We start from the raw sequence: 26,035 nt of genomic DNA, 5'->3' as shown, positions 1-26,035 counted from the left end.
TTCTTTCGCTATTTGCCATTTCTCAGTCACGGACAATCTTTTAAGTGCAACTGGACAAGTGGACATCAACAGGCTACCCAACTGTCTGCTACTTCATGGCCAAGCAATGATGCAGTCAGTCCTCGGATCGGCAGAGGATTTTTCTTCTGAAAAAGCTAGTTACTGAACAACACCAGCCCAGCTGAGATACGCTAACGCAATCCAGCCCAGGGACCCCCTTATTTGCATGGTTCGCTTCCACCCCAGAAAATCACTGAGCCACGTGGGAAGGCCCTGCCATTTGTGGTTTTAAAATGTTCAGTCATTGTGTTTGGAAGCTTGGTGCTTGTAGTTTATTCCTTTTATTAGGAATGCAAACACTTTATGCCATACACAAAAGCTTTATAATCCTCCCACACTCTGCATATCACACATGGGGATGGCGTTGATGATGGCTTGGGGGTGGGCACGACAGAATGGAAATAGCTGAAGCAAAATAGACTGAAAGCAATGCCGTATCTCAGTTTAGTAATACAGTAGTGCACTTGTTCCGATACAATTAACTGTTAACCTTTCCCATGCCACTCAGCTGTCACGATGTAATCCAGATCATTTCTGCAAAAGCATTTATTGTGCTTTTCTGCACTGGAAAATCACTGTCTTTACAGAGAGAGAGAGAGAGAGAGAGAGACATAAAAATAAATCAAGCAAAAGCCTCGGAAATAACATTAGAAAAACAAGTTTGAATCATCAACCATTTACATTTTTTAAAAAAAAATTCTTCTATTTCCCTCGCCCCCTCCCACAGCACCTTTCACTTTTCCACCAAGACACTTCCGCTTTCAGCTCGAGAGAGAAGCACGGTCTGAGCTGTGGGCAGCATCATCAATGCCTCTCTGATGGCATAATCTGCTACCACAAAGTGCTCCGTCTAGCAACTCAGATGAGAACTGGTAAAGCTGTCTCTTGAAGCAAAGCCGGGTTCAAATGACAGTCACGGCTTCGGGCAGTGATTGAGCCCTTCAGGATAGAAACGCAATACCACCGCTACAGACACTGAGCTGTGTTTTACATGCTCACTAAAAATAGCGATACATTCGCTAGGTCTTTATAATAGGGCTATTTTACCCCGATCGTTGTTTTTTTTTAAAAATCAATCTCATCGCTATGAAAAGATTCCTGTTTTTAGCAATCAGCACAAAAAACACCCACAACAGTCTCGCTTTGAGTTTCGATTCTTTCGTTCTTAATGTGCAAAGCCAGAGAGGTGGTTGGTGGTGGTTCATTATTTTTTTCACTAATAAAGACATTTAGCATCCCGATAAACTTTTTGCATCATAAGGGCAACACTACTGTTAAACTTCACAATGGATTGACAAGCAAGATTTGAGATCAAGATGACTGTACCCACACTCATTTATCTCTCTCCAAATCAGGCATTTTGTTGTCTGCCGATCAAATCTGCCCCATCTGTAACCCATTACTCACACTGCTGGGGTGACTTGAGCGTATCCCTAGAGAACGTAAGCTGCATCTTAGTTTGGTTTTTCTGGCTGGAAAGGGAGAAATGCACTCAGTGCTCCTGGTTGCTCTCCAAAGCTGAGGTTTAAATCACATGGTTATCTCGTATAAAATTAGCTCTCACTTTAAGGTGCTAACCTCCCGATGCTTATCAACTTCGACACACGACTTTGTGTGGTCAAGAGACAGCATAAACAAAACACAACTGTTTTCTTACTTCAAATGTGGGGTGGGGTGTGCGTGGGGTGGGGTGGGGTGTGTGTGTGTGGGGAGGGGAGGGTAGAAGAAGAAACACACTATTTCAACTCAACCCAGGTCTACCAAACAACCGTGATAAAAATTATCACTGAAGGAGAAAGTCCTGTTAAAACATCACTGGGGTGAAAATTTGTCACTGACTCACATCTCCGAGGTACACACAAAAACTAAGAGCCCAATATAAAGAAGAATCCTGTCATCTCCACTTATGCTTCCAGGAAGTGAGAGACGAGTGAGAGAACTCAAAGTCACAACTCTGACATCTCTCCTCTTGCACTCTGAACGGAATGCAGTTAGGTCTGCGTAAATCTGAATTCTGCAAGAGTGGCTATAAGTAGCAACATGAAATGTGGTAGAAATCAGGCGAGTAACATACCGTGGAAACGAAAAGCACAGCCACCAAACACAAAATCAGAGGAAGATAAAACCACCAAGTAGAGTGGAGGTAAAGATGTGAGTAGGTGATTTTTTTTTATTTTAAAACTTGGCAAGAGTTGAATTCTATTCCATTTGCTCCTCTCTTCTTCAATCCTCTCCGGAAGGACATAATAACAGTAATGATACTCCTTGTATTTGATATAGCGCCTTATCACGTCTTCGAAAAGTCTCAAAGCGCTTCACGGAATATATTGTAAAGTGAATTGACTGTGTATTTTGTGGGCGAAACACGGCAGCCAATTGCCCACAAACAGTTGTGGATTGAAGTGACCAATTTATTATTTTTTTTAAAAAATTCCCTTGTTGTGTCTCCCTCCACCAACACCCCACTCTGAGACTCTGATTATGAACGGCTAACTCAGTACAGACCAGGATTCATATGTGTGACTTTTGGGTGTTTCACAGCCCAGTACTGCTTCCTTCCTTTATACAATCCGCATAGTCTATGCTATACTTGTGAGCAGAGATCTAATAGTGCACGAAGTGTGGTCAGAAATGGGATTAATATTCAGCACGTGTGGTTTCAATGCACGGGCCCTTACACACATCACAAAGTGACTGTACCACTTCTGAAAATTGACAGCACGTTTCTGCAATCAGACCCCAACATTTTTATTACATCTTCAAGTAACAAAACCTTCTTAATGTATCACTAAAGAAGTCAGTAAGAACGAGCCTTTGACTGATTCTGAGCTGGAAACGAAAGTAGAAAAAATCTTTTTTCGCATTAATTTGCGCCAGAGAAACCTTGATAAGATCACAAGCATCTTAGGAAAGAAACATGCACTAAACAGAGTACGATCTTATCTGGTGCTGATATTTGGTGCTGACAGGAAAGAGGACCCAGCACAGAACTTTGACTGAATTGCTTCAGGTGATAAATCTAGAATTCAAATCGTCCTTTAATTGGTATTAATCTCGCTGAATATGCGCCCAACAAAAAAATTGCTTTAAACGTGAAGGTGTTAGCTACTTTAAGACACACTTGCTAAAATTAATTTTAATTTTTTTTTTAAAAAACTAAATTTGAGGTCAAGTATGTTGATCTCTCCCGATATGTTCCAAAATTGAACTATGTCTCTAATATGTCTCTTAAGTCGTGTGCTGGAATAGGAGAGAAATTGCTGGCACTGCAGGATTTAATGATAAATTTCATATCTAATGAGTAGCTCTTACACGCTGGTTAGCATAAAAGGAAGTGGTTTGTGTTTCTCAAAATGTTTGAAAACGAAAGATGAATTTTTTTTTCCCCGAGACCTTTAATTGGGCTTTACGTTCTGGTGTTAGCTTTTTTTTCTGAACAGGCTGAAACTGTGGGCTCTTGGCTTCAAAAATAAAGAGTTCTGACATAACCACAAAGGTTATGGGTTCTGTAAAAAGAGAACGTGTTACAGTCGTTGGGAGCACAGCTATTCAAGTGAAAACAACTGAAGAACGAACACCCAGGAAAGGTGAAGCAGTAGCAGTGTTGTGTAAATGAGGTCTGCATGAAGCTCATAATCGACGGAATAAATCTTCCCTTTTTACAGGGTGTCTGCCTTGCCTCATTATAGCACTCCTCTTCATTACTGTTCATGTCTAACCCTCTTTAACAGGCTTGGGCCCTCTGAGTATACCAGAGGATAAAAATGTGATGTCTCTCCTTTCCTTTCAATTACCCGACACAGTCACTTCTGAATAAAGACGACTGCATCCCTTGATAGAGATTGTGAATGTAATCAGGCTTCTTATGACAACAAGTGAGGTACATCACAGACTAGCCCCTTGAGAAAGCTTTCCTCAGTTTTCACCAGAACGGCTGTCCCTACTGTGTGAAGGAATGGTGCGGAAGCGACGAGAACAAGGCACTCAGGGGAAAGAATGGATTTATGTAGTATCACAAGCACAGTATACAGGACACAATTGTGCATTTATTATTTATCACTTTATAGTCCCCAACAGAGAGGACAAGAGTCCCTTGACAATGAGTGCTCTCTTCAGACAAGCTTTGGGTACACTGGAAAATAATGCAACACTGACAGCAAATGAGTACCAGCTGCAGCAAATATTCTATACAAAAGTTAGCATTTTTCGTTCCTCAGAGTCTCGTCCCTCTCTATGAAACGGTGGTTCAGGGAGAGAAAGGCTAATGGGGTAGTTAACAGTTCAAAGGGCAGCTTTCCCTGCCCAGAAATGTTAAATGTTTTGGTTGTATATGTGGATATAGCAGATGTATTCAATACAAGGGGCTTTCCTTGCCCTTGGGCACTGACAATATGTCCATTCTACTGTATGCAATTACAGAATCAATAAAACATCCCTTTGAAAGTCACTGGACTAGTGCCGACATGCAGACAGTTGTCATACTGACATTTCAATGCTACTGTTATTACCAGACTCAAATGCATTTTTTTTGTAACAAATATCGTAATATAATTGTACTGCAAAGACCAAGAATATGAAATACCGTTCTGGTGTTTGTTTGTTGACTGAAAGGTTTACAAATAAGACAGTCAATATCCCGATTCGAAATGTGCTTATGGAAATCAAATTTTTCCACTGGGCTACATTTTATGACTGGGTTTTAAACCGAGGTTTCCAGTGAGTAAAATTAATGTTTTAAAACAGAACTTAAAAGGAAATGCCTGCCTTAAGAGGTCTTGAGCTCTATTCTCAGATTTAACACTGCAGGTACCTGGGCTAGTAATATTGCGATTATACAGGCAGTCACATCATATAACCGATTGCTAAATCTAGATTACAATCAGGTAATCTAACTCCCTTAAATTTAGGGGAAAATACGCCGCACTTTACATTCAGAAGTATTGGAACACATCATTGCATCTAAATCAAATGCTGTCACTCTGCATATGCCAATTTGTCCATTTTCACGTCAAGTCTACGGTTATGTTCTGTTCACACTTGCAGCAAAGTAAAGACTGAAAATGCCTGCCATCATTCAGGGCCAGCACTTAGCAATTTGCGACATTGCTACTACTTGTAGCTCAGTGGTTGAGCACTCGCTTTGCAAGTGAGAGACCTGAGTTCAATTCCCGGCAGGGCGAAACCTTGGGTAAGTTTCCTTACTCCACACACCTAATAATAATTCCTCCAAAAAAAACAAAACAATAATAAATTGGTCATTTTCAATCCACGACTGTTTGTGGGACATTGCCCTGCGCAATTGGCTGCCGCGTTCGCCCACAAATATACAGTCAATTCACTTTACAGTCTATTCTGTGAAGCACTTTGGGACGGCTAGAAGACGTGAAAAGTGCTATATCAAATGCAAGGATTATTATTATTATTACTATTATTACCATTATCTGGTCCTACTCGACAAACGGAGCTAAATCCATTTTTACACGATAGAAATCTTTGCCAACAGCTTAACCGACTAAACCATACTCCAATCTAGGTCAAGATTTGTCCCACTGCTTGCGAAAGGGTATAGTTAAGGTGGTTGTGATTCACTAATACGGGATAAAGGTTTACTAATGACAAATGTTGTGGGTAACCTCTCAACTCACCCAACAACTACTGCGTTGCCAGGGATTCATTGAGAATGTAATTAATCGCAATCTTTTGTTCCTTCACATTCCTGATTGTAAATGGCAGCGATAGGCTGCTGGAGGTGGAGGGCTGCTCTCGAATAGTTCTATTTTGTTCCAACAAACAGCCACTGTGGATCAAAGTTGGTTCATTCAGAGACAAGTAGTGCTCGAGGGGAGACGTCAATCTCAAGAGTTCATTCTGACCAGGGTTAGTATTCACTAAAAAGCATGATTGAATGGCAATACATCATTTCAAAACATTTTTTGCACATTTCAGCTGCAAAGTTCTTGAAGTTTACTTTTAGTTTTTAATATAGTGCTGATGATTGCTCCGTGATTAGGACTCAGGGAAAGAGGGGAAATGAGGGGAGAATGGAGCTGGTGATTATAAAAGTGCCATTGAATTTGATGCCACGTGTGCACATCAGAAATACAATCTCACTCGCGTATATTGCAAGCGAGCTTTCTCGGCCTGCCTGGCTACCAAGACCAAATTGGAAACAAGGGCAAGCAAGCAGGCTGTTCAACAGCTGGTTCGTTCCGACACTCCTTCTCTGGATGAACACCGTTTTTACCAGTCAAGTCAGGCTTTGAAACCGCCTGCTTTGAAAATCCTGAACTTCTGCACAAGAGAGCCATTGTAATCAATAGCGCCTGGGATAATAATAGCACCCAAATCTTGCATGATTTTGCATTTATCAGCACTGAAATTGCACTGGCGTTGGAGGTCAACACAGAGGTTCAGTGTGTAGACTACGGCAGAAATAAGTTATTCAAGGTTCAAATTGTTCCACGATTTCTGAGATTTGAGATGACCTTAGGCACCATCAGTTTCCAACCGAGTGGGCAGGGGGAGGGGAGTGGGTGTGAAATCGATAACAGAAATAAAGCGACAAAAGATAAGATAGGATTCATTTAAAAATCTAGCAACAGGATAGCTTTTTATTTTTTTAAAACATAAAGAGACTTGTCATTAAATGTACATATGAGAACAGACATACCAGCAGAACTTCCCTCTAGGTATACCTGAGCAAAAGTAAAGTCGATGCAAGGAATATTAGATTACTGGCTGCACCGACTGACAGCAGACAGACAGTCTTTCGTCACTGTGAAAAGCAAACTTTAGTGAAACTCATGTGAAAATAATTCACTTTTTTTTCTTGCAATGAGCAATTATGATATTTCAGACTAACAGGGTTCACATTCATTGTGTAAACTGGAACGCCACGAGAGTCCAAGAAAAAAAGGTCTTCTCTCTACTCCACCCACCCACAACCCCTCACCCCTCTCCCCCACCCCTCCCCTCTGGGCAGTTGTCAGCCTACAGCTCTGAACTGGTCCAGAATGTTGCTGCTGAATACATTTAACTGCACCTGTGATGAAAAAAACACACACACACACACATGCAACAAGCCCAGGCCAAAATGGGAATGGTTACTGAATGACGTTGCTTTGCTGAACAATATTTACTCATCGATATTTCCCTGGGGCAATTTTTTACGCGGTGATTTTTTTCTTCGTCTAAAAATTCCGTCAGCTGCGATCCAGTGACCCCCACGCTCGTGTGTGCGCCGTTTCCCGAGGGTGGGTGCGGGCGGGGGGAAAGAAAGAAAGTTGAAGCTCTCCGCAACCGTATTAAAAATAGCTTGCAGCAAACTGGAGTTCCAATACCCAAACAATACCCTCGACACGTTTCACTTCTGAGGCTGGGGTTGCCTTGATCCTCGTCTTCAAACTATCCCTATGAAGGAATTTCCTATGATGTCGCGTTGTAAGTGTATTCCAAGCGCAGGCATGTTACACAATACTTTCTCCAAGAAAGGCTTCTGGCCTTTAGCGATCAGGTTGCTGCTATTTTTTTAAAGTTTTTTTTTCCAAAAAAAAATGATCAAACCAGGGGGTGGAGACAGCACATCCTGTGTGAAACCACATCCTGCACAGCATCACCACGATTCACTGTAAATAAATACTCTTGTAGCAGGGCTTCCGTCAACTGTCACTGCAGTGACTGTAATCACCTTCAAGTCCAAACAGGAAAGTACAGAAAAGCAAGTGAGATGGCAGATAGGGGGTTTAATTTGCTTTTCACTGCAGTTTTCATTGGTGGTGTGTTTCCGATTCTCCTGGCTGCCAGCTGCCTGGAATCACTCCTGGACCTGAGTCTTTCCTGTTAACCTTCATAATTCGTCTGTCATAAGAGCATTATTATGGGTGAGCCCTGCAAAGTGTGCTCCCGTCCAACTGCGGGCTCGCCCTTCTATTGTTCACGGTTGCCAAGAAAGGTTGGGCGGGTGTTGGGGGGGGGGGTAAAATCCGAACGATTTACTATACGCGAAACTCTTTTGTGAGCGGAAAAAAAACTTTCACAATACTGCAAACATTAGCTCTCCACTGGCACTCCAGACCTGCTCAATTCCGCAATTCAATCAAAACACAATCTGAAAATCCTCTTGTCATCCAGCTCTCTGCATTCATATGCCCAAGCCTTGTCTAAGGATAACTGCATACAATCTTTCCCCCGAGCAGTGCTTATATTGTTTTATTACAGTTCAATGAGTATAGTTAAAATTGCATGCAGCTGCTGACTACTGCGGTCTATCTGTGTTACGCATGGACACAACTATTGCCCACCGGGCTTAAAAAATCATTCAGTTACTGGTCTGACAAAAGATTATGTACAGCTCTTTGGAAGGAAGAACATCTTGTATACTACAGCAGAAGCGGGTGATGTTAATGGATCAGCTCCTTTATAAAAGGATTGTGAAAGTCCTATCAAATGTCACTTGAGAATGCTAAATGTTAAACATGTGGCCGCCCTACATAAGTGTAAAAATAAACCTTAAGACCTGTGCTAAAGTCTAAGGCGGCTTTAAGAACAGAAGTATATACACTATACAGCATTAAGATTCAGAGAAACTCTGCTTTTACAGCTCCTGGTAATTTGCACTTAGAAATGGAAAGCACATTAAAAAGAAATATTTCTGGATCAACAGTACAGGAGAAAGACTTAATTTTTTTTAAAAAATGATTATACCAATAGATATATTCAAGCACAAAGACACAACCTTACACTGAGAGAGGGGGTTCTCGTTCCCCCTCCCTCACCCTACCACCCCTCACCCCACCCAGCCCCCGACACCCTGGAGTAGATGCACAACCAGAACTACTCTACTGTTGGCCTCTTATACGGCTTTTTTGAAAGCAGATACAGCTATAAATTATAACCCATAATGCAAGCAATGCAGAACATGCCTAAACAGGTAAAATAATAAAGAGTCTACGTGCCATTTTACTACCTTCTTAATTTTTTTTGTGAATTAGCTATGATATCCTGTTTTATTGGGCTCGAATCCAATTCCACAAATGGCAACAGTATATATACTATGTTCAAAAAATTTCCCATTTGAATGTGTTCAAATCTCCTTGTGAAAACAAAAAAAAAAGAGAGGCTAAAAAGCAAAAACATCAGATATTTGGGCACGGAAAAAAACCCGCAAATTGTAGCCAGAAATATTTTCGAGTGTTGAGGAATCATTCAACGAATCAAGTTACTTTGAAGAGTTGGTTCACAAATTAATTTGTTTCAATGCTTCTTTACATGAAAAAAAACATAAGGAGTTTCACCGGTTCCGAGTTTATTTGAAAGGAAACACTATGTAAATATCCTTTGATTTGAATTTCAGCTAAGGAAGCAAAGGAACAGAGGGTACTGCAGTTTTAGCTCCACGCAGTATAACAGACACAATAATATTTTCCATGTGTGAAAGCTTTCATTATAGCAGGATTCCAATTATACAGGATATCGGTAATGTTCAGCACGCTGTGTCGCTCCAGTATACTATGCAACCTATTCTATCAGCATTCACATTCTGCTGTTTAACTCAACCCAGTTAAGAACACGAGCTGCAAGTGGTCGCCAGCAATTGATCTTTCTCCTCATTCCACAATTCCCACCACAAATTACCTATGTATAATTATTTTGACACCGTAATGAAAAGGAAATGAGATTTGGTCACTGAAGGTTTATCTAATAATACTATTCCTTGCTAGACTTCATAAGACTGACAATCAAAAAGCCTTGCCCGTTTCAGCACAAAAACATTTGATAATTTTTTTTTAGAAGAAACACTATTTATTTCCACAGAGTTGCTATTATCAGGAGGCAATGATAGCTGAATAATGAAAATGAAATCAAGGAATTTTGGTATTTCAAAGCTTTAATTTTTTCTGCTCTCACTTATGACATTTTCTTCCCCTGGAGAGACAAGATAAAGTGCTGTCATAAATGGGTGAATTTCTTGTCAAATGACAGACTTGATTCACCATGGCAACCGCAAATCAAGGTGCTAGTGCGAATTAAAGCCCTGCTTAAAAGGCTTTTTGTATTTAAAAATGAATTTCAATCAAGTAGATATTGGGTTAAGGCTTTACGTTCTTTGTACTTGTTGACTGAGAAGCTGCTTTGCTGTGGTCAGTATTTGTACATTCAGATTGGAGATAACTGTGATAACTCTACCCAGCAAGTACAGGTAGTCTATTTGTAATTCAGTTTTGTGTAAACTGTAATGAATATAGATGATCAGCATTTTTTTTAATGTAATATATGCTCCTTCCTTCAAAAGAATCAAGTATATTTCCTTTTTTTCCCCTAAATTATTTTACAACCATCATTTTACAGTCATTGTCATTGTCCTTTAAAAAGCTAATTTTCTTATAAACTTAGGTTAGTATTTGTTACTGTTATGCAGCTTTAATTAAAATAAACTAGCATGCCTGCAAATTCATTTAGTCTCTCCAGTCAGAATTGTTTTAATTAGTTCCTTTACTACAGTGCAATTAGTTTTTACAACACAAGGTTAGTTTTCTCTTCCATTATATCAGCACTTATTGTTTTCACAATACCATAAATACTAATTTAGTATTATTAGTTTAACCTTTACACTCTTTTCAGTTTGAAATATATTCAAGTAAAATTGAATATTCAATTAAATATGCTAAAGCACAACACATTTTTTTAAAAAAACACTTAGAATGATTTTTTACACTTCCAATTTTAACACAGAAGATCATATTTGTTGCAATGTAAAACCAAAAGCACCAGAAAAAATACAACCATAGTAGCCATAAGGTTCAATAGGTGCTTTCTGCACCTGGTGTTTCACATGTAAACCCACAATGATACTTACCTTTAGTCCAAATCAGTTAACGCTGGTCTAGAATTGGTTTAAGGTTTAAAATAAAGAATCACTGAATATAAAAGACATCGCAACAAATTAAGTTAAAACGAGTGTACTGTTTAGTGTAAGAAGCCTCACATACTGGAGTCGCACTGGGCTATTTCCTTTGCGTAGCATTTGGAATCGGCTAGTTCTTAAATACGAGCAAGTCTTAATTTTGAAGCTTTTGTTTTCTGTCATTTCTTTTTCGAACCGCATCAAACAATGTGAGCACTGAGAATTGGGGAAATTACTCACTTTGCAAAGTTCACCTGATTGTTCCAATACTCTTCATATTCTGATTTAAAGAGACAATATGCTTCTCAAATTAAGATGTAACGTTAGCCACACATTGTCAAGAGATTTATCTCGTTTTACTGGCAAATTGGGTAACAGATTATTGACTAATTCAGAGCGCACAACAATAAAGTGTCAATGAAGTGCTGGCAGGCAAGTTCCTCATATTCATAGTGGGATGTACAGATGCCAACTGCAATAACATTAATCTTTAATTCTTGCAACATAACATGTGAAACGCATCTGCACAACAATTGCACACAGCAGTGTCCCACAAACAGCCGTGGACCAAATTATTATTTTTTTTGAAGGGATTATGGAATTAGGGTCCCTTTTTTTTTGAAGGGATGAAGGGTGCAATATAAAAGCAAACTGCATTGTATTACAAGTTTCTCAATGTAGTTTTAAAATTGTTTTCAGGCCACTTAAGGTCTAATGTTTCTCCAGTAATACTATATTTTCTGCTAATGTTAAGGGGACTTATAAATATAAAAATAATAATACTTTCAATGTAACATGGAATTTGGAGCACAACATGTAAAATGTTTGTCTCCTGAAGGCAGATAGATTATAATGAGGACAAATTCAGATGAAGATGATTTTTTTTTAAAATGAAGTCAATAGTAGATTTCTTAATTTTCAAGGTTAGGGTTAAAACGAAAATGATAGGACCATTTATCTTGAATTTCATGGAGTAATCACTTTTTTAAAAGGGCTTATGAACTACTCAAGAAAAATATAGCATCACATAGAGTGAAAGTTCACTACATTATAAAGGTGACAAGCAACTATCCATGCACAATGGACAAGACAGATACATGGACAATGCCACCGCATAAATCACCCATTCCTGTAGAGAGTGTTGCGGGGGTGGGGGAAAAATGCAAAGAAATGATTGCAGAGTCAGATTTACCGATGGTAAGATAAGTATCTTTAGGTCGAACTCTGAAGTCAGAAAGACAAAATTATTTTCACTTTTATCCTGAAAGCCCAACAACGTAGAGTTTCTGGAAGCAGTACCTTAACTCGGATGGACATAAATGCAATGGTAAATGACCTTTCTACTTAGCCACGACAATAATTAGAATGGAGTTGTCCTTTGAAAAGCCTGTAGGGCATTGAAGATCTCAATGTAGTAGTTTGCTGTTTGCAATATCATAATCCTGTTCTGGATTGTCTTTGCTTACTGTTCAAAAAGCGGTTTTGTAAGATTCACCTCCTATTAAGACATAGGCAGGGCATGAAATAACCTTCTAAACTATAATTCAGTTTAAATCTGTCAGATCTAAGAACATTCCTCTTCTTGTAATGCTATAGTTGAAATAACATGATTTGAGCTGTTTTTCCCCACTGGCTTAATAATAATAATAATAGTAATAATATTCCTTGCATTTCACAACGGGAGAACATCCCAATGGACAAATGCATCATATGATGTGGATCAGGAAAGTCCCAGGTTCAGTGCCCATTAAATGCCAATATAGCTGATCTCAGTTGGGACAGTAATGAGGCATAACAGCTGGCTTTACTGTTCCTTGTCTCGGAGGTGGAAGTAAAACAGTCAGGGGAAGCTCCTCATTATCATCAAGTGATCTTCGCTGGAAAATTGACGTTGGATAAAGCCCAGGAATGAGTTTAGCTGCTAAAACCCACTCCCATAATTTAATAATCTGCCAGCATTCATTAGCCCACAAAAAGAATGGGTGATTGGGCAAGGTCGGGGGTGGGGGGAGAAAGGGGGATAGGCTTGTGGGATCCATGGAATCATATCCCAACATGAATCAGCATCTTCGTGGATGGGGTGGGAGAAGAAGAAAACGAGAATATTTGTGTCAAAAGTACTCAGTATTTAGAAGTCACAGGGGAGTGAGTAACTAATGCCAAACATGGGCTCCATCTCACACTGCCAATAAAATGGTTCAGTTGCTTTTCCCACTGGTGTGGAGATTTAAAGCTCCAATATTAAAATAATCCTTGCATTTGATATTAATGCACATATGAAAAAAATGCCATATATATGCATATATATAACAAAAAACACCTGTTACAGAAAAAAAATCTATAAATGTTCTCTTATAATTGTAGTTCAAATATATTGACATTCTATTAGTGAAGTCTCGCAGAATGGATACTTTAGGCGTGGATAACTAGCAATATATAATTATGACGAATGCCTCCCTTCCTTTGGCAGCAACACTGGGTGTTTCTGGTAAGATTGAATATACCTATATTTCAAAATAGAAAACAATTCAACAAGTGTACTGAAATATACACTGCACGTCGTCTTAATACTGCCCAATCTACAGTTTTTCAAAACTGGGGATAATTGTGCTGTCTTGACTATATTTTACAAGTGAAATATAAAAATTTTACTCTTGTTGATTTCGTTGTCATCCACCAACTATTTAAGTTTTCATTCACCCACAAAATATAATCACTATACTTTACGGTAAATCCTATGAAGCACTTTGATACATTCTCGTGACGTGAAAAGCACTACATCAAATATCATTATTCATTATGACTATTATTAATAATAATGATCATTTGCACAATATGATCACCCAATCAAAGCAACTCAGTCACATTTGATCATATTTGTACCATAAGTCTGGAATTAAAGACTCAAAACTTGCAACAGTTTCCTTGCATTCTCTTCTCTTCAATATGCTCCCCTCCTCATCTATTCGCTATTAGACGCACTACACTTTAATTCCTTCAATATAGTTTTCTTACAGATAGACAGAGAAAGGCAGGACAACAACAAGGAGAAAGTCGCATTCCTCTGAAGAGGTTTTTATTTCACATTACACAATGTGGCTTTGCCTATCCATACAAGTCATATGGCTTGCCATCTCCGCTATGGTCCAACATCAGCTTGTTGTTGTTGTGCAGGGAATGAAAACCTGATAACCTGGAAGTTAGCACACACTCATACACACACTCACACAAAATAGTCATGCGGAAAAAGTAGTGTCAGAGGTAATTAAATCTCTGTAACTCAGCCATTTTGCCTTCCTGTGTGCTAACTTCCAGGTTATCAGGTTATCATTCCCTGCACAACAACAACAAGATTACACATTTGTACAGCGCCTTTCACGTCAGGAGGACGGCCCAAGGCGCTGGACAGTGCACAGCATTTCAGACCCAAGCTGGGATTGGGGTGGGGAGAGGCGGGGAGAAGGGAGGGGAGAGGAAGAGGGTTTTGGCTGATGGCATGAACAAAGAGGAGGAACTTGAGGCGGGACTTGAAGGAGGCTAAGGAGGGGGCGAGGCGCAGTGATTGGGGGATTGAATTCCAGAGGTTGGGGGCAGAGTGGCTTAAGGCTCACCCGCCAATGGTGGGGCGGGTGGGTCGGGGATGTGGAGCAGCCAGAGCCGGCTGAGAGGAAGGAGCGGGCGGGTTGGTAGGGGTTAGGAGGTCACAGAGGTAGGGTGGGGCGAGGCCATGGAGGGCTTAAAAGGTGAGGACCAGGATCTTGAACTGCATCCTCTGAAGGATAGGGAGTCAATGGAGTCGGGCGAGAATGGGGGAGATGGGGTCACGGAGTTTGGTGCGGGAGAGGACACGATGCAATGCAAGACATGTCAGCCAATCCACTATAGCGCTGGTTAGGATTTTATGAAGCTACTGCATTAAACAGAGCTCTATCATTCACGGTATAACCGGTGAACTGAGATCTGTTAGGATATTGGGTCTTTTTTTTCCTATTCCTTCAGGTATCATTTTGTACAAAGTCAAATAATGAATCTTAAAAAAAACAACGGCAAAAACAAAGCCACCTTTCTTACCGTTCATTAGTGGAACTAGCTGCCTAGTAAAAAGAATCCTGGAAAACAAAATTGAAAAGATGGTTGAAAGATACGCTGTCAAAAACACCTTACAAGATACTGTTCTTCAGACAACAGACAAAGTCAATGAGCAATCGAAAACCACTACACGCATAAAACGCCACATGCGGCCCGTGAAGTTATCTACGCAGGTGAAACAAAACAGGAGATACATGTCAGCCTGGTTTATCATGCATATGCAGCGAGCATCAAATTCTACATGGCTTCCACATCACTTAACATGTCCTAGACACCCAGAAATGTCAAACCAATAGCCATCACGTCAAGATTTTTTGAATGGAGTTTTACACAGGATTTAAAATAGAACTTTTCATGCACTATTGTGGGTTGAGTTCATATAGAACCAGAATAGCGCTCATTAACGTATGTAGAGAATACAACATTTATTGCAGGAGACAAGCTCAAGAAAACAAGTAAACTGCGACTACAAATTAAGATTTTTGTTAAAAAAAGACACCAAATGCACTAGTCAATATCTACTGAGCAAAAAAGTTATCCAAAAATAACCCAGTATCAAGCAAAAACAAAAGGGTAATAATTCCTTCAGAAAAATAATAATGTGGTCGCTCAATCCGCAACTGTTTGTGGAACACTGCTGTGCGCAATTGGCTGCCGTGTTTCGTCCACAAAATACACAGTCACTACACTTTATGGTACATTCTGTGAAACGCTTTGAGACATCTTGAAGACATGATAAGGCGCTATATCAAATGTAAGCATTGTTATTAATAGAAAAGCCTATGTGTTAATGCATTTCTAAGTTCTATTTCAATAGAATTTACTGTCCCGATGTACAACTGCTCATAGTTATCTACAACATTCTGAAAAATGTAATTTACAACTCCAGTCAATGCCGTGTAAACGTAACGATAACGGATCCTAAAATGCTACTGATTAAGCAACGTACAATTGTGGGTTCTGGCTGAGTAGAGGTAGGATGTAAATCTTCTGAATACTTTCCTAACTTCATTACTGTATTCTCCTCATAGACACATCTGGCGCTTCCAATTTAGGCTTGGTGCCAAACACAAGTCAAAAAATCCTCCCACTGCCACCAGCTTCTGCAACCTTAGCACCCCTGGAAATGTCTGTTTCTTCTGCAACGTGAATTCCACTCACTGGTACAGTTACTGTTTCGTCTTAAAAATCACACGCACTGCACACCATCAACTCAGTAGCACAAAGCAATTATCACTACCAGCTGAGGAATGTGAACTTGATAGAGTGGTACAGATTGCATCTTATGATTTGGATGTTGGCATCGCTTGGAAAGGATTATTGACCGCAGATAAAGCCGGGATACATGAATTCTATCAAATAAAGTAAACACGTGCCCACCCAGGATTGATGCTGTAGCCTTTCTGCGTAACCTAGATTACCCGCATGTTTAGGGTGGAGAGTGGAATCTCTCGCAGATGATGTATAGACACACCAGCTATTTTTTTTTCTTTCTAAAAACGGGATTCGGAGAGAGTGACAGGTATGCAGCTGACCGCTCCCTGAACATCTGGAAATGTTGCAACAACAGAAAACTTCTGCTTTCTTGACAAATGTTCCTTTTTTTTTGGAAGGAGAGAACAAAGCACAAAAGCTGTAACGCAGAAGCCTCGCTCACCTGAATATAGCATCTCGTTGTGCTCAGAGTTGGGAAGCACTCTGAGGCATAAGAAATATCAAGGCAGCTGTAGCTTTCAGTCACAAGGCAGAGCAGCGAGGGATGACATTTTTGTCAGCCAGGTGTCTGACACAAGGTGTGCTTAATCCAAACCAGACAGAGTTCCTGATATTACATTCCACCAACACAATCAATCTATTCTTTGTCTGAAATGAGTGCGCACTCTCTCTCTCTCCCTGGAACAATGCCCATAGTTAATCACCTAATTCCAGAAAATAATATGACCAGGTTGATAAAAGCTTTAGAACCCCAAAGTGTGTTTCGAGGTACTGCTGGAGTTTAATCTGCTAAAACTATATTGCTTCCCATTGAGAGGACTTCCCATTGTAAGCTCTCTGCTACTTGTCCAGCTAGGAACATCCTACCTGTTAGGGCTTTCGCTTGTAAGGTTAACAGGAGTGAATCGGAATGAGAATCCTTGCACCCGATGACTGGTCTGCCCGTGTAAGTTCAGGATGACTGGTCTGTCATTAACTACTGTGACTGCCACAAATGAGTTGATTGCAATATTCCATTGCCAGACACCCCAGTGCAACTTAGCATGAAATGCGCAAGAGCTTTGCTATCATACATCTGCCTGCACCAAGCTAGGACACGCACACACACACACACACACACACACACACACAAGGGCGGTGGTTCCATCAGTTGGATGTCAAAAAAAAACCTCAGCGCCCCCCCCAACCCCTGGGTTCACATCAGAGCCCACCATGGTCTTGTTGGGTTGGCTGCCCCAGCCCATGGGATAATGCCATCCACCTGACCGCTCGCTCCCGGTCCCCGCGTGCGCACTATGGCTGCCGCTTTGACCCTCACCCCCTCACCCCCTCCCTCCTCTCTACCCCCAAACCCTGCCCCCTCTGCATCTCTCCCGCTCTCTCCTCCTCTCTCTCCGTCCCTCTCGCCTTCTATCCCCACTTGACCCTCCCACAACCTCCCTCTGCTCCAGCCTGGGAATCCTCCGCCGGGCTCACCGCGGCACTCGGCGTTGGCTGTCCAGCAGCAGCCACACCGACTGCCCCATTCCCCACCACACTCGATATTTCGACACTTCTTACATCTCTCTGCCTCTGCTCTGATCGCCTCATCATCCTGGGCGACTTCAACCTGCACTTCACCCCCTCCTGCTCCATCTCCTCAGACTTCTCTTCCCTGCTCTCCTCACTCAACCTCTCCCTCCACATCAACTCCCCCACTCACAGTCACAGCCACCCACTCGACTTGGTGATCACCCGGGGCCTCAGTGTCTCGGATGTCACCACCTCCACCCCCCTCCCCAACTCCACCAGACCCACCACCATCTTCAACCGCCCATGGAAGAAGTTACCCCCTCAATCCCTAACCGCTGCCTTGGAGTCCTCTGAACTCCTCTCCCTCTGGCCTTCAACCCTCACTGACCCCTCTTCTCCTCTCACCCTCCTCCACAACACCCTCTCCTCCACACTCGCTACTTTTGCCCCCATCACCTCCCGTACTGTCTCCTACTCTCGCTCCTCCCCCTGGTTCACCACCCACCTCCGCTCACTGAAAAGCCAGGTGCGGGCCACTGAACGCACCTGCGTCAAATCTGGCCTAACGGTCCACCGACAAATCTGGCTGGACCTCCTCAAAATCTACCGCTCCACTCTAGCCTCGGCCAAGTCGTCCTTCTACTCCAGGATAATCCTGGAGGCGAAGAACAACCCCAGGCTACTGTTTTCTACCACATCCCGACTCCTCCGTCCCCCCGCCACCCCGCGCAGGTCATCTCCTCCAACCTTCACTGCGAGGAGATGCTGGATTTCCTTGAATCCAAAATCAAGGGAATTCGCTCCGCGGTCACTTCCCCTCCAACATCCACCCACCCCCCACCCCCTCCCTCCCACACTCCGACTCCTACCCATCCTCCCCTACACACTTTCGTACCCGTTTCCCCACCCTCTGTCACCAAACTCATCCTATCCCTGAAACCCACCACCTGCTCCCTTGACCCCATCCCCACTCCACTCCTTATCTCCCAGCTCCACCTCCTTGCCCCACATATCACAGACATCGTCAACCTGTCCCTCTCCTCTGGCTCTGTTCCCATTCCATTAAAAACTGCCACCATCACTCCCACCTTGAAAAAACCCTCCCTTGATGCGTCGCAGCTATCAAGCTACCGGCCCATCTCCAACCTCCCCTTCCTGTCCAAGGTCCTGGAACGAGTTGTCGCCTCCCAGCTGCGCTCTTTCCTCTCCACCCATTCATTATTCGAACCCCTTCAGTCAGGTTTCCGTGCTGCCCATAGCACAGAAACTGCCCTGGTCAAGGTCACCAATGACATCCTGACCATCTGTGACCAGGGCTCCCTCTGCCTCCTCGTCCTCCTCGACCTATCGGCAGCATTCGATACGGTCGACCACGCTATCCTCCTCCACCGCTTGTCCTCCCACCTCAACCTTCAAGGCCCTGTCCTTGAGTGGTTTAGGTCGTACCTCTCCCACCGTCTTCACTTTGTTTCCACGAATGGCTTTTCCTCCACCCCCCGCACTGTCTCGTGCGGTGTCCCTCAGGGCTCTGTCCTCGGTCCCCTCCTCTTCACCCTCTATATGCTCCCCCTGTGGTGACATCATCCGCAGACATGGGGTTAACTTCCACATGTATGCGGATGACACCCAACTCTACCTTTCCTCCTCTACCTCAACTCCACGACCACCGATGTCCTGACAGCTGCCTGTCCGACATCGAGTCCTGGACGAGAGACAACTTTCTTCAGCTCAACGTGCGTAAAACTGAGGCCCTCCTGATTGGCTCACGTCAGCGCCTCCGCACCTCAGGCGCTGACAGCATCAGCATCCAAGGCTGCACTCTCCACCTCTCAAAGCCATCAGGAACCTCGGTGTTCTGTTCGACCCTGAGCTGTCCTTTCTCCCTCATATCCGCGCCACAACTGGCACCGCCTTCCATCACCTCCGGAACATCGCCAGACTACGGCACTACCTCACCCCTCACGCGGCTGAAACTCTGGTCCACGCCTTTATCACCTCAAGGCTGGACTATGGGAACTCTCTCCTCGCCGGCCTTCCCGGCCCTCCCTCCACACTGCAGGTCATTCAGAACTCTGCAGCTCGTGAACTGTCCCACACCAGACACCGCGACCACATCACTCCCACCCTCGCTCGCCTCCACTGGCTCCCCATCCCCCAGAGGATCGAATTCAAGATCCTCATCCTCACCTACAAGGCCATTCACGGCCTCGCTCCCTCCTACCTCTCCGACCTACTATCCCCCTACTTACCTGCCCGTACCCTCCGTTCCTCTGGCTCTGGTCTGCTCCACATCCCCCGCCCCAACCGCCCTACCATCGGTGGTCGGGCCTTCAGCCTCTCAGCCCCGAGGCTCTGGAACTCTATCCCCCAGTGCCTTCGCCGCTTCCTCTCTTTCCTCCTTCAAGGCCGGTCTCAAGACCTTTCTCTTTGACCGTGCCTTCAGCTCCCCTCTCGACTCCCTACCCCCTCCTCGCTCCCTCCCTCCCCTCACCCTGACCATTTCCCCCCTCCTCGCTCCCTCCCTCCCCTCACCCTGACCATTTCCCCCCTGCTCGGGTCCTGACCCAACTGTCCAGCGCCTTGGGATGTCCTCCCGACGTGAAAGGCGCTCTATAAATGGAATCTTGTTGTTGTTGTTGTTGTCTGGAGCTTCAGCAGCGCACCTCTTAATTCTCCACGAACAATCAAGGTAGATCGTCAAACACTGTCAACATCTGGAACAATCAACTAACAAATCTCTGTGATCAAGTTCTTGTTCAATCTGAATTTCCTCTTGCATTGATGTTTAGAGACCGTGATAATTCTTACTCAGTCTATAAATCCAAGCATCAAGGAGGCATCTTATCTAACAAACCCACTTCACCATTGAACCTGTTCCATCTGATGCCTCTCTTCGGACACATATTGCACATGTTGCAATATGGGTTGAATACAGATGATGGAAGTTAACAGAAAGTTCCAAGTGGTATATTGCAATAAACAAATGGTATTTTTCATTTAGAGAAATCTGGATTCTGGGACATAAGCAGCACCGTAGATATTCTGATATCGCTTTCTTTTATTGGATATTGGGAACAGACACGTGGGAAGGATTACACTTAAGACAACTCCCAACTACATAGTCGAACTAAACTAGCTTCTATTTGCCAATTGTTCATTATGCCCTGTAAACACTATAATTTTAAGACTGACGACTAGAAATGCAATTCGAGTTGGACAAATTTGATAAAGAACTATCAAGTGGTCAACATTACGTAACGTCCCCGATACACAGAATACAAACCCCCATCTGTTCCATGCCTTATAATGTCCAGAAAATCATTGGTAAAATAAGTGAAATAAATCAGTCTCTCATGGTTTTGAGTTGGATCAGACTGGCTTTGGCGTGATCTGACCAAAGATGCTTCAGTGCCTGGTAGCACATAGACAGGGGTACACTAAAAATAGATTACCAAGCCTGCTTTTTCGCATCTAACCATGCCTGTTAAAACTCAAAACATTCAACCAACCAAAACATGTTTTTTATTCGTCTGTGGTGCAGCATCATCTGGTGTAAGTTAAATGCTTGCCAATAAAACATTTTGCTTTATTTCATTGCCATAAGTAGCTAAGCTATTTTACTGTGCTAAACTGGTGGAACTACTGTACCAGCACATTTCTTGGCACTTACTATGTAATGCACTTCAGGCCGTGCTGGAATTTAAAAACAATTGGAACCATTTGGTCAGTCTTCCTGTTAGTGTGATCTAGTCTTCAAGATGAAAGCATTAAAAAAGACCCGATGGCATTTTTCTAGCCAAATCTAGTGAATAGGTATGCTCTCTGGCCTGTGGATCAGCAAGAGCTGAAAGCAATTACTTGTTTTTTTTNAAGTAGCCACTGTTTTGCTGCCGGAATGAAATAAAAGTTACAAATTACGAAAGAACTACAATTTATATGAGAAAATGACATTTTAATGGATTTTCAAGTATAGGTTTTTCCCAGCAGTGGGGCCTTTTTTTTCATAAAGTAGAAAACCTCCAAAAGTCTGGAATCACTGGTAAATTCTGTGGCAAATTCAAACTTTGGCAATCGTCAAAACTGACCACATTAGAAACCTGTATCCATTTATATACTGTACAGTTAAATGTCAATGCTGACAGTCACTGTGACTCATGAGCTAAGCTATCTTTGAAACTGGCACCACCCTTGTATCGCTATTAGATTTTACTCAATCTGGCCTAATATTGCTTTAAAGGTGACAAAACGTCACTGTGCAGTGAAATGCCACCCACTACTTTTAGGAATCAAAACCACTCACTGAAAGAAGTGATGCAAAAGGATATTTCAAATTCTAAGTCATGGGGTTGCCCCGAGCTTTCTTCTTAAAAAGTGCAAAAGGTCACAGAAATCTGGATCTCTTTAGGGGAGCAGAGTTATGGGCTCCTCTTCAAGCAACCACTGTGTTCAAACCCCATTCTGCAAAAGTCAAACCGTTTCAAAGTAAGATAAACACTCCTTACGTTTGATATAGCCACTTGCCCCATGGTCGAAATATCTCAAAAGGACTTGATAGGATTTACTGTAAAGTGCAGCGACTATGTATTTTTAGAGTCCTGGAATTCTTGCTTTTCCAATTAAAACAGTATACATTTATGTAGTCCGTTTCATGTCGGGAGGATGTCTCAAAGTACCCGATGTCCCAAAGTGTATGATGGTGCCTGTTAAAACTTTACATACGTGAATAAAACAGTGATGTGTTAGGTGAATTTCGTGTTCATCCAATGAAGTTTCAGAAAGTTAAATTTAAAGTTTGAAGAGTACCAGTCAGACTTCAATACACTCAGTTAAGTGGTTGATAAATGCTTTACACAAATCTAAGGAAAGGTGTAGACTATGAGACACGTAAATGTACTTTGTGGGGATAACATGAAGTTATTACCCTGTCCTCTTTTTCTCGATAATTTTGCTCCTACAATTCTCTCTCCCTCTGTTCCTAAAGACATTAGGTCAACTGAGGAAGGAGTTGGAGGGTATCTCATAAGTTAATAAAATCATTCCAAACAGTTTTTGTCTAAACTTTCATATGGCACAAAAAGAAAACCCAAACTAAATGAACATAAGAGTGTACATAACCCAAAGAAGAAACAACAGAATTTTACAGCGTTGTATATTGTACTCTTACAGGTGCAGTAGGTGGTCACTATTGATATAACGTCACACACAGAAAGCAAAAAGACTACGTGTCAGCCTGGCTCAGTTGGTAGCTATTCCCTCTACTGAGTCAATAGCTTTTGGATTCGAGCCCCACTTTGGGACTTGGACCTCACAGTCTTAGCTGGGAAACCAGTAGAAACTCCCTTCTCTTCTTGTACAGGATCATGGATCTCGAGGTCCACCTAAACAGGTCCTCAGTTTAACATCTGATCTGGAGGGTGCCACCTCCAACAATCCAGCTCTCCCTCAGTACTGCATTGGCCTTGATTGTGAGCTCAAAGTCCCAATGTGAAACCACAACCTTTTAACTCAGAGGCAAGAGCGCTACCAACTACGCTAAGCTGAAAACTGAACCAGTAACGTCTAGAGGTGGTAACCAGAGAGAGGCTAAACATACCAAAAGGTTGTTTTTTTGTTGTTGTTTGTTTCATGCTTCCTGCTTTTGTCATTTGATAATATTTGGTAATATTCTTGTTCGCATTTTAATATCCATCTGACTAAGGTTAGGGATAGTACAATACTCCAAGACCGCAAGAGCCAAATCAGCAGCCAGTAGAGTTACCAATAACAGTACAGGAAAAAAAGATGTACGAAAACTGTTCAACTTGTCTCTTTCCATTAATTGTACCTTACTGCATTCTCCTCCAGCTGGGAGTATTCAGTGGTCTCCTGCACGTCCAACAATGCCATCTGCCAACATAGAGGTTTTTTTCCTCCCAGAACAGATGAAGCACTTAGCACCCACACAGAGCTCCATCTAGCAGATTAATTGACAAAGCTCACCCAATAGAAACATACTCGTTTCCATGACAGAAAGTCCTGGGACTTCAGCTTTTTAACCTTGTAAAGTAAAAAACACGAAACTATTTTAGTTCTTGGGTCTCTCGGCCTATCCTTCCCCGCTCCCCCCGTGAATAACTTGGCAACGTTTGAGCTAATTACTTAAAATGAGGTACCTTATATTTCTTCCATGTTTGCTATATGTTTGGATGACTTTAGTTAGATCACTGTGTTACACATTACCCAATGTTAATAATGGCAGTACTGAACGCCAAAGAGAAAGAATTTACTAGCTTTGCCCACCCCACAAATCAAACCAGCAAAATATTCAGCCCCAATTTAACTATGAATTTGGTTTCAATTCTCCTGCCTCGTTTCGTTAATATAAAAAAAATTAAATATAACCAGCCTGACTTTACCTTAAATGATGTTAGCACAATACTGTTCATTACAGGGACTGCGATTGCTCTCGTTTGGGGAGATCAGAATTGCACCCATCCATCAAACTCAGAGTGCAAAATCTGGATTACATAATCACACTTGTTAGGAGGGTATTTTTTGTTAAACTGATGGAATCAACTCACAGCTGCTTTCCCCACCCCCCCGCCCTCCCCTTGGCAGTTTACTGATTCGAAGCAGGGAAAAGGATTTTGACATTCCACTCTAAAAGGGAAAAAAATCACTCTCATCAGAGTGATGCAGTGCTCGACACACCTGCAACTAGGAATCGGTACAGAGAACAACCTCTCAGTTTCCAAGTAATAAAAATGCAACATCAGGGTGAAAGAACAAATTCACCAAAAAAACATTTAAGTGGAAAAGAAAAAGCAGAAGCACAAGTTAACTATTTGGCTGTCTTAGGCGTACATACCAATTATGTGCAAAGTGGAAAGATTGTGGCAGAGATGGTAAAGTCTACAGCATCAAAACACAAGTGTTTTCCCTTCACAGCTCCAAACATCATCACAGGAGTTCTTTCTCTGCTAAAAATATGGACATCAGCTCGCTCACTCAACAATTACATAACAAGTTACTCGATGAGAAATTCGTGACAGCAGACGAAAATGGTCCAAAATGTAATGTTTACTCGATCTGCTGATGTTTAAAAATTTACTTTAATTGTGATTATTTTGTAACTGGGTTGAAAGGAAATGGTTTTACGCAAGGGCACTTACTGTAAGTGATCTGGCTTTCATCGGATATTAAACGGACAATTTTTTTTAAATACACACATTTTCAGTAAACGTTACAGGTTAGATTTATAAGCAAAACTGTAAATAAAAAAATCTTGTTAATCTTGTTAATCAAGGGCAGCAAAAAATCCAGTTTCCGCCTCTATGATACAAATTATGGATTATGTCATTTGCTTTTGTTAATTATCCTTAGAATATCTATTTATCAAACTATTACACTGCAGATTTGAGTCACAAACATCATTTAAAAGTAGTGTTTTGCACATCTTAAGAAAGCTGATTTTGTTTCTTTCCCATCTGAAGAAATGTACAAATCAAAGTTAGGTTTGGCACACTCATAATCCTAACTGTACCCTCTGTAAACGTTGTGATCTTTGAGATGTTAAATTGTTATAAAAATGCATGCTTTTTCTTTCTTTCAATGCGTGTCAGCCTGCCACAGTGGAGCACTCGTGCCTCTGAGTCGCAAGGTTATGGGTTCAAGCCCCACATTAGGATTTGGAAGTGTAAGATAACACTCCAATGCAGTGTTGGGAGGTGTTGCTTTGTCAGAGGTGCTATCCTTTGGAGGAGACGAACTGAGGTCCCGTCTGCCTGTTCAGGTAGATGTTAACAATCCCACTGCATTATTCGAAAAGAGAAGGGAGTTTCTCCAGGTGTCCTGGCCAACAATCCCCCCCAAAATAAAATTGGTCATTCGTGGCAGTTTGGGGGCATTGCTGTGCACAAAGTGGCTGCAGTGTTTTGCCCACAAAGTACCCAGTCAATTCACTTTACAGAACATGCGATGAAGTGCTTTGAAACGTCTTGACAAATGCAAGTATTATTATTATTATTTATTTCTTCTAGATTTAGGAGAGGAGAAATCGATACTGAACAAACACAATGTTTTTTTTCTACACAACAGCATCATTCAGCCAACACGATCTCACTTCCTCAATATGTTTCCCTGGTAATTTCTGAAGCTTTTTCCCCTTATTGCCAACTTCTTTATTCATCAAGTATTGTTTTACTGTTGATCGGTAGCTCGAACCAAACTAATCCATTGCCTAAAGGTGTCACCGCATTGTCCAGATGGGCTAAAAAA

General features: G+C 42.0%; 1 protein-coding gene across 4 annotated transcripts in view; it reads right to left on the bottom strand.

The window, feature by feature from the left end:
- foxp1b (forkhead box P1b) overlaps nucleotides 1-26,035 on the bottom strand; it is a 248,245-nt gene that overhangs the window by 175,207 nt on the left and 47,003 nt on the right. The window contains exon 3 of one of the 4 annotated variants that reach the window (XM_042339613.1): nucleotides 15,035-15,072. The exons of the other annotated variants lie outside the window; for them this stretch is intronic. The gene's annotated coding sequence lies outside the window, so the exon portion shown is untranslated. The remainder of the gene's footprint in view (nucleotides 1-15,034; nucleotides 15,073-26,035) is intronic. 4 annotated transcript variants of the gene reach the window in all.

The sequence above is a fragment of the Callorhinchus milii genome, unplaced genomic scaffold (genome assembly GCF_018977255.1).
Source record: "Callorhinchus milii isolate IMCB2004 unplaced genomic scaffold, IMCB_Cmil_1.0 Scaffold12, whole genome shotgun sequence".
NCBI classification, from domain to species: Eukaryota; Metazoa; Chordata; class Chondrichthyes; order Chimaeriformes; family Callorhinchidae; genus Callorhinchus; species Callorhinchus milii.
This window is presented reverse-complemented; position numbering and strand designations above follow the sequence as displayed.